This window comes from Ranitomeya variabilis, chromosome 2, assembly GCF_051348905.1.
Source record: "Ranitomeya variabilis isolate aRanVar5 chromosome 2, aRanVar5.hap1, whole genome shotgun sequence".
Taxonomy (NCBI): Eukaryota; Metazoa; Chordata; class Amphibia; order Anura; family Dendrobatidae; genus Ranitomeya; species Ranitomeya variabilis.
The window spans coordinates 64,498,278-64,508,242 of record NC_135233.1 but is presented as its reverse complement, the minus strand read 5'-3'; the positions used below and the strand labels follow the sequence as shown (position 1 = coordinate 64,508,242).

The 9,965-nt window shown below is 46.7% G+C and overlaps 1 protein-coding gene across 1 annotated transcript in view; it reads left to right on the top strand.

The window, feature by feature from the left end:
• Window positions 1-443: 443 nt before the first annotated feature.
• The window catches only part of WDPCP (WD repeat containing planar cell polarity effector), a 357,770-nt gene continuing 348,248 nt past the window's right edge, over window positions 444-9,965 (top strand). Inside the window, exon 1 of the mRNA XM_077282497.1 lies at window positions 444-630. The gene's annotated coding sequence lies outside the window, so the exon portion shown is untranslated. The remainder of the gene's footprint in view (window positions 631-9,965) is intronic.

The following is a 9,965-nucleotide window of genomic DNA, read 5'->3' as shown; positions in this document are numbered from 1 at the left end:
GAGGAGCGGATAGTGAGGGCTGCGCGGTGAGGAGCGGATAGTGAGGACTGAACGGTGAGGAGCGGATAGTGAGGACTGCACGGTGAGGAGCGGATAGTGAGGACTGAACGGTGAGGAGCGGATAGTGAGGACTGCACGGTGAGGAGCGGATAGTGAGGACTGGACGGTGAGGAGCGGATAGTGAGGACTGAACGGTGAGGAGCGGATAGTAAGGGCTGCACGGTGAGGAGCGGATAGTAAGGGCTGCGCGGTGAGGAGCGGATAGTGAGGACTGGTTAGAGAGGGCTGTAAAGTGAGTATTTCACGGAGAGCACTATACTCCGTGAAATGACTGGTTGTGGGATCGGTGACCGCTACGGACGTTGTCCCCTCTCAGAGACCCGTGTGCGGGCGGGGGCGCAGTACAGGGGTGTATATAGTGTACACTGCCGGTCCCGGCACATGAGGCGTCCACCAGTCACCACAGAAATCAGTGCACTGCAGCGGGAGCATGGCCCCGCCCCTCACTGCACAGACGAGGCTGCTGGTTGCTAGGAGACGGCGGAGGCCTCTGCCGCCTGTAGTGACTAGTGAGAGGCGGGAGCGCTGACATTACGTGTCCTGCGGCGGAGCCCGGTAATAGGACGGGAGGTAGGAGCCGTGTGTGTCCTGTGCTCACTGCTATCGTCTATACCGCACAGTACACAGCGCCGACCGCGGGCGGCATTAGCCATCACTGCACTGATTCTCTGTATATACACAGAATACAATGCTCTGCTTTATATACGAGACTTCCCCGTGCGCCCCCCAGTGTACAGGTTGTGTCTGGTTACAGGGAGTAGAGTGACAACTAATGGCTGACCTTACTACACCCGCAGAGGCTGTCCCCCAGCTTACACCTACAGAGGCTGCCCCCCCAGCTTACACCCGCAGAGGCTGTCCCCCAGCTTACACCCGCAGAGGCTGCCCCCCCAGCTTACACCCGCAGAGGCTGCCCCCCAGCTTACACCCGCAGAGGCTGTCCCCCAGCTTACACCCGCAGAGGCTGCCCCCCCAGCTTACACCCGCAGAGGCTGCCCCCCAGCTTACACCCGCAGAGGCTGCCCCCCAGCTTACACCCGCAGAGGCTGCCCCCCAGCTTACACTTACAGTGGCTGCCCCCCCAGCTTACACCCGCAGAGGCTGCTCCTCCCAGCTTACACCCGCAGAGGCTGCCCCCCAGCTTACACCCGCAGAGGCTGCCCCCCAGCTTACACCCGCAGAGGCTGCCCCCCAGCTTACACCCGCAGAGGCTGCCCCCCAGCTTACACCCGCAGAGGCTGCCCCCCAGCTTACACCTGCAGAGGCTGCTCCTCCCAGCTTACAACCGCAGAGGCTGCCCCCCAGCTTACACCCGCAGAGGCTGCTCCTCCCAGCTTACATCCGCAGAGGCTGCTCCTCCCAGATTACACCCGCAGAGGCTGCCCCCCCAGCTTACACCCGCAGAGGCTGCCCCCCAGCTTACACCCACAGAGGCTGCTCCTCCCAGCTTACACCCACAGAGGCTGCTCCTCCCAGCTTACACCCGCAGAGGCTGCTCCTCCCAGATTACACCCGCAGAGGCTGCTCCTCCCAGATTACACCCGCAGAGGCTGCTCCTCCCAGATTACACCCGCAGAGGCTGCTCCTCCCAGATTACACCCGCAGAGGCTGCTCCTCCCAGCTTACACCCGCAGAGGCTGCTCCTCCCAGATTACACCCGCAGAGGCTGCCCCCCAGCTTACACCCGCAGAGGCTGCTCCTCCCAGCTTACACCCACAGAGGCTGCTCCTCCCAGCTTACACCCGCAGAGGCTGCTCCTCCCAGCTTACACCCGCAGAGGCTGCCCCCCCAGCTTACACCCGCAGAGGCTGCTCCTCCCAGATTACACCCGCAGAGGCTGCCCCCCAGCTTACACCCGCAGAGGCTGCTCCTCCCAGCTTACACCCACAGAGGCTGCTCCTCCCAGCTTACACCCGCAGAGGCTGCTCCTCCCAGCTTACACCCGCAGAGGCTGCCCCCCCAGCTTACACCCGCAGAGGCTGCCCCTCCCAGTTTACACCCACAACAGATCCCAGTGTTTTCATTGGGTAATGTGTTGTCATTCACAGTGCCTTGGTTTTCCAGCCCTATTATGGGAGAACTCGGTTTAGCCAAATGTAATGTGGTTAATCGGCTCATAGACCTGCGTAATTCTAGGCTGCAAATCCATGACATAAAAATGAGATTCTTTTGATTTCGTCCCTTGGATGATTTTTGTGATGTGTATTTACCTCGTGTGAGCGAACCTTAAAGTGATGTTCACCACTTTTGTTTTTTTATCTACTTCTTGTCGCAATGTTTTAATCGGGTCATCCCCTTTACAGAAAAGTTTTTCTTATAAGCTCATTGTTAAAAAAGAAGACGCACTTTACTCACCCTCCCCTGGTCCAGCACTGAGTCTCTGTCGCTACTCCCATTATCTGTTTTTGTCTACAATGCTGATGCCACATTAGCAGCGCTGCAGCCAGTCAGCTCAATGTCTTGGAGAGCTCACTGATTGGCTGCAGCGCTGTTGACGTGATGTTAGCTCTGCAGACAATAACAGACACCAGGAGCTGCAGTGAAGTCTTGTCACGGGACCTTGAAAAGATGAGTAAAGAGCAGTTTGTTTATTTACTACTAATGGAGTTTATAGGAAAAAAAAAATCTGAAAGGGGGCAACCCGTGTAAACCATCGGGCCTTATCACATATAACATCTTAGTACATCAGTGCACGTTCCACTAGTGCAGGGAGATCATGCAGGAGGCCACTTCTCTGCCTTCCTGATGGTGGTGTAAACAGCACTGATCCAATGTAGTGAATGTGGGTTAAGCACAGGTGATCGGGAGCTCACTTTTTGCTCCGATCGGCACAACGCGATCGCAAGCGTGTTGGGCCTATGCTCTCCATGGTGACCCAGGCCAAAAGATGGCCTGCTGAGAGTAGGAGCTGACACACCTCCTCCATGTGTGCGATTGCCTGATCTAATCCCCTGCAATGGAAAAGTACTGCAGAGTATTAGATCAGCAATCAGGGCAGTAACACTTGATGACCCATAGAGGGACAAGGTAAAAAAAATAAAAATAAAGTTTTTAAAAATTGTAAAATTGTAAAAAAAAAAAAAAATGAAAATTTTCTACCAATAAATACATAGATTTAATGTTAAAACAAAAATAAGCAAATAAAGTACATATATTGCCACTTCCGGAATGACCCGATCTATAAATCTGTCCCACTAGTTAACCCCTTCTGTGAATACCATAAAAAATAAATTGTCAAAAAACAATGCTTTTTATCATAATGCCAAACAGTGAAATAAAACGCAATCAAAAAGTCCAATGTTAATGCAAATGGTACCACTGAAAATGTCATCTTGTATTGCAAAAAAACAAGCCGCCGTACAGCTCCATCATCTGAGAAGTAAAAAAGCTATAGCTCTCATAAAGCAATGCAGAAATAATTCTTTTTTTATGAAATTGATTCTATTGTGTAAAAGCATCAAAACATACAAACAACATAAATCTGGTATCACTGTAAGGCTGCCGTCACACTAGCAGTATTTGGTCATTATTTTACATCAGTACGTGTAAGCCAAAACCAGGAGTGGAACAATTAGAGGAAAAGTATAATAGAAACACATGCACCACTTCTGTATTTATCACCCACTTCTGGTTTTGGCTTACAAATACTGATATAAAATACTGACCAAATACTGAGGCCGGCGTCACACTAGCGAGTTTTACGGACGTATGAGCGCATAAACTACGTCCGTAAAATACGCATAACACACGGCCCAATGATTCCCTATGTTCCAGCTCCTATCAGCCGTATTTTACTGATCCGTATTATACGGTCTTGTACGGCCGTAGAAAATCGCAGCATGCTGCGTTTGTCAGCGTATTGCGCAAAAAAAATCGCCAATGAAAGTCTATGAGGGCGATAAAAATACGGATTCCACACGGACCAGCAGTGTGACTTGCGAGAAATACGCACCGGTGTTAGTGAAAAGCCGGTAATTCAATTGCCGGCTTTTCATTTCTCCTTCCCAAACCCGACAGGATATGAGACATGGTTTACATACAGTAATCCATCTCATATCCCTTTTTTTTTTGCATATTCCACACTACTAATGTTAGTAGTGTGTATGTGCAAAATTTGGGCGCTGTAGCTGCTAAAATAAAGTCTTAAATGGCTTTTCACATATATCACGCTGAATTAAATATAAATACAGAATATATATATATGTGTCTCAATGACATATAGATACTGTATATTTGTTGTAACGAACATTTGAGCACATAAATCCATTAGATATCGGTTTTGCAAGCCTGCGAGAAAATATCGCAGTACGGATGCCATACGGATTACATACAGAGGATGCCATGCGCAAAATACGCTGACACACCCTGCCTACGGATGACATACAGATCACTATTTTGGGAACATTTCTCCGTATTACGGCCGTAAAAAACGGACCGTATTGTCTTACGCTGAGTGTGACGCCGGCCTGATAGTGTGACGGCAGACTAATTGTATTGACCTGAAGAATAATGTCGTCTAATCACTTATGCTGCACGAGGAACGGCGTAAAATATAAATAAAACCCAATTCTTCACCTGCTGTTGATTTGTTCATTCTGCCTCCCAAAGCGTAGGGCTCTGCGCTGAGCGCTTACATCATGGTTTTCGTGTAAAATCTCTGAATTATGGGATTCAAACGGAACCCCCAGCGGGAGATTCCCAATAATGAGGCAGATGAAGGCACTGTGGATGCTGTCTGGCCTATGTTCCGTTGGTGTCCGTCTTTTTAGGCGTACAGAAAAGCACGGCGCGCTACAGTTTTGTGCACCTCTGAAAAGAAGGACAAGACGGGGTCCAGGCAGAGACCAGAGTAACTCTGCTGCCTCATTATAGTGAGTGGCTCCCTCGGGGGTTTCATCTGAATCATGTCACTCAGAGCATAGAGTGCAGGAGAAATGTGATCCAAATTGTTGTGTGAAATGTTCCCAATAAAAGGTTCAACTGAATCCACAAAAAAACCAAGTCCCCTCTCAGGTCTGTCATCTGTTAACGGAAATATAGGGGCTTCCACATTACTGGTAGCACAAAGGCTCTGGAAAAGCTAAATGGCTCCTCGCCCCCCGGAAGAAATACAGCAAATTCTGCGCTCCCAAATCCAAATGCCTCCTCCCTTCTTAGCCCCAGTGTGCTTAAACCACATTTAGCGTCCACATGTTAGGCTTTTCTTTAGCGATGATAGCCCGCCTAATTTACGGGGTGCGTGACTACAGGACCACGAGCTGGGCACTACAGTGTACTAGGCACCAGGGTTGAGGAGTCAGAGTCCATTTTGGTGGTCTGAGTCAGTAAAAGATGGAATGACTCCTAAAATATATAATACATTGGGTACAGCAGTACAATGCAGGATGTGATGTAAATGTTTTCACTAGAATTTAGGAAAATTATGAAATGTCCTTTGAATGACTGTTCTGTTCCTGATCTGATGAGATGAATCTGTGCTGCACTTTATGTCCATGCTCAGTAGTGACCAGTGCTGTGGGGTTGTAGCTGAGATGAATTTTTGCTGCACTTTATGTACATGCTCAGTAGTGACCAGTGCTGTGGGATCTTAGCTGAGATGAATCTTTGCTGCACTTTATGTACATGCTCAGTAGTGACCAGTGCTGTGGGGTTGTAGCTGAGATGAATCTGTGCTGCACTTTATGTACATGCTCAGTAGTGACCAGTGCTGTGGGGTCGTAGCTGAGATGAATCTGTGCTGCACTTTATGTACATGCTCAGTAGTGACCAGTGCTGTGGAGTCGGGATTCAGGGGAATTAAAGAGTCTGTGGTTTGGCTCACTGACATCCATAGACTCAAAATCATCACTACAGTGATAGACAAATTCCCAGAGGGTAGAATTTCCAAAATGGGGTCACTTGAAGGGGGATTATTCTCTTCTGACACTTAGGGGCTCTGTATATGGAGTCCGCAAATTATTCTAGGTAATTCCGAGTCCAATAGCGCTCCGCCCCTCCCAATTCTCGCCGTATGGCTAAGCAGCACTGTACAGCCAAATATGGGGTATTACCACGCTCAGCAGAAATTCTGTGACAATCTATTCGATCAATTTTCCCTGTGTGGAAATGTAAAATCTGGGGCTAAAACAACATTTTTGTTTTAATAAAGCAATTATTTTTTTTCTTCACCGAGAAATGGTATTTATAAGGTTCTGTGACAAACCCGTGGTAACAGTATGATCGTTGCACCCTTATATGAATTCATTGAGGAATGTAGTTTGCAAAATGAGGACACTTAAGTGGAGGGGTTCTGCTGTTCTGGCACCTCAGGCTTTATCAATGTGACATGGCACCCTCAAACCATAACTGCCGTCACACTATCAGTATTTGGTCAGTATTTTACATCAGTACCGTATTTTCCGGCGTATAAGACGACTTTTTAACCCCCGAAAATCTTCTTAAAAGTCGGGGGTCGTCTTATACGCCGGGAATCGACTTGTACGCCGGTGTATATGGTGGGTGGGGAGGGGGAGTGATCCTGATGACGAGGGGGCGTCTCACAGGAAAGTGAGTAATCCCCATTACCTTATCCTAGCGGTGCAGCGTGGGGGTGTCAGTGCTGGGAGTGGCGGCGGCTGCTGTGTTCTGGTGCGGCGGCTCCTCTTCTGTGTGGGGCCTCTGTGCTGTGAGGTGGCGGCGGCAGCGGCGTATCTTTATCCAGTTGGGGCTCCTCCGGCATCTCCTTAGCCCTGGAGGCCCCGCCGCAACTCCATCGGTGCAATGTGGTGGCCTCCGGGAAAATGGCCGCTGCTCAGATTCAGATCTCGTGTCCCGAGATTTCGGGACGAGATCTGAATCTGAGCAGCGGCCATTTTCCCGGAGGCCACCGCATCGCACCTATTGAGCTGCCTCCGGGAAAATGGCCGCTGCATTGCACTCATGGAGTTGCGGCGGGGCCTCCAGGGCTAAGGAGATGCCGGAGGAGCCCCAACTGGATAAAGATATGCCGCCGCCACCGCCACCGCACAGCACAGAGGCCCCACACAGAAGAGGAGCCGCCGCACCAGAGCACAGCAGCCGCCGCACCAGAGCACAGCAGCCGCCGCACCAGAGCACAGCAGCCGCCGCCGCCACTCCCAGCACTGAGACCCCCACGCTGCACCGCTACGATAAGGTAATGGGGGATACTCACTTTCCTGTGAGACGCCCCCTCGTCATCAGGATCACTCCCCCCCCCCCCCCCCCCCCCCAAAAGGCACATATTCACCGGCCCTATAAGACGACATAGGGTGTATAAGAAGACCCCCGACTTTTAAGAAGATTTTATATTTTAACTGGTAAAGTTGGGGGGTCGTCTTATACGCCCAGTCGTCTTATACGCCGGAAAATACGGTATTTGTAAGCCAAAACCAGGAGTGGGTGATAAATACAGAAGTGGTGCATATGTTTCTATTATACTTTTCCTCTATTTGTCCCACTCCTGGTTTTGGCTTACAAATACTGATGGAAAATACTGACCAAATACTGCTAGTGTGACGGCAGCCTAACCGAAAATATACGAGAAATTGTGCAACAAATTGTACCATTTGTTTTCTCCCATTTGCCCTTTTGGAAATGAAAATTTTGCGGGTAAGACAACACGTATTGTTTTCAATTTCACGTCTCAACGTTATCAAATTCTGTGAAACACCTGGGGGGGTCAAGCTGCCCACCTTACCTGTAAATAAATTCCTTCAGGGATGTAGTTTCCAAAATCGGGTCACTTGTGGGGGGTTTCACTCTTTAGTCACATTCAGGGGCTCTTCAACATGGTGTTTTATTTATTCCAGCCAATTTTGTGCTTCAAAAGTCAAACGGTGCTCCTTCCTTTCCGAGCCCTGCCATGTGCCCAAGCAGTAGATTTCCACCATATATAGGGTATCTGCGTTCTCAGGAGAAATTGCACAGCAATTTTGTTATCAATTTTCTCCTGTTACCCTTCTGAAAATAAAAAATTTGGGACGAAAGCAACATTTTTTTGTGAAAACTTAATATTTTCATGTCTTTGCACAATGCTTGTCCTGTGAAGCACCTGGAGGGTTAATAAACTTCTTAAATGTGGTTTTGAGCAGTTCGGAGGGTGCAGTTTTTAGAGTATTGTCACTTTTGGGTATTTTCTGTCACATACAGTAGGCCCCTCAAAGTCACTTCTAACATGATGTAGTCTCTAAAAAATGGTTTTCTAAATCTTGTTGGAAAAAATGAGAAATTGCTGATAAACTTTTAACCCTTCTAACTTCCTAACAAAAAGAAAATATGTTTCAAATATGATGATGCAAAGTAGGCATATGGTAAATGTTATTTATTAACTATTTTGTGTGACCTCTGGTTTAAGGGCATAAAAGCTAGAAGTTTAAAAATTGCGAAATTTTCAACAAATTTCCAATATTTTCAAACACAAAAAAATATTGACCTAAATTTACCACTACTATAAAGTACACTTGTCACTATAAAACTGTCTCAGAATCACTGAGATACATTGAAGCGTTCCAGAGTTATTAGCTCAAGTGACACTGGTCAGAATTGTAAAATTTGGCCTTGTCTTTTTTATTTATTTATTATTATTATTATTATTTAGTTATATAGCACCATTGATTCCATGGTGCTGTACATGGGAATGGGTTACATACAGATTACAGATATCACTTACAGTAAGCAAACTAACAATTACAGACTGATATAGAGGGGCGAGGACCCTGCCCTTGCGGGGCTTACATTCTACAGGATTATGGGGAATATATAGAACCTATATAAAAAAATGCACTAAGGGATCCAGATAGTAAAAACAATCAATTTATTGAGAATATATTATAAAATGCCATAATACTAGCAACGGGATTCAATAATGGAGACAACTACTAGATGGAACCACAGGTCAAAGGCAAATTAACATAACAATTGTATCAGCACCCTACCAGAGTAAATACCGATATACCTAATCATGTTTATGCTGGTCAAACAAAGTACACACGTTTAACTGGTAAGAAGTATCCAGTGGTCAACATATAAGAATCAGGGAGGGAAAAAAAGCTGTATAAACCAATATATGTATCTTAGACCAGCGGTGCCACTGCCCCTACGGCTGTTTCGGCTTGTGTGCCTTCTTCCGGGGGAGTGGCATCGTCAGGTCCTATGGTGTTTAGATATACAGGCTGCCCAATCAGATGAGAATAAGAGGAGAAACCTGGCCATATAACGGCGCATGCGCTGCTGGAGTCCGGCGCCCCACGCATCACCGAGGGCGTCATAAGCCTATGCAGGTGCAAGGAAAAGAAACGCGCCCACCGATCACGTGGGCAGGTCCTTGTCCTCATCAAAGCAAATGGAATAGAGACGCCGTCAGTGATGCTAGGCAACCTTTCAACAGCGCGCATGCGCACAGGTCAGGAGGAAGTAAAGGGACAGAAAGTGAATGTGAAGCCATGTATGAATGACTACATAGAATGAGTACGGTATATATATATATGAGTCTGCTGGAGTATAATGTATAATATCCTAACATATAATCCACATTTTATATGCAAAGTTTATATTTAATAATAAAGTGCAATTAGTGACAAAATAAATATTCTACCTCATATATATATATAAACATATAATTCACATTATTCGAGTCATATACTACAATATGATAAAGTGCAAAAGATCAATCACATGATACCTATAACAGACACATAATAGTTTAAAAGTGCACATATTATACACATAATTAATTCTACAAAAGTGCAAAGTGCATATAGTGAGAAATAAGAACGTATAAATATATACGAATGTATTTTCCGAGAAAAACATATATAGTGTAATTTATATAATAAAATACAACAATCTATATACCGTCCATACAAAATAAGATATGAAAATTTAAATATATATATAAATAAATATAT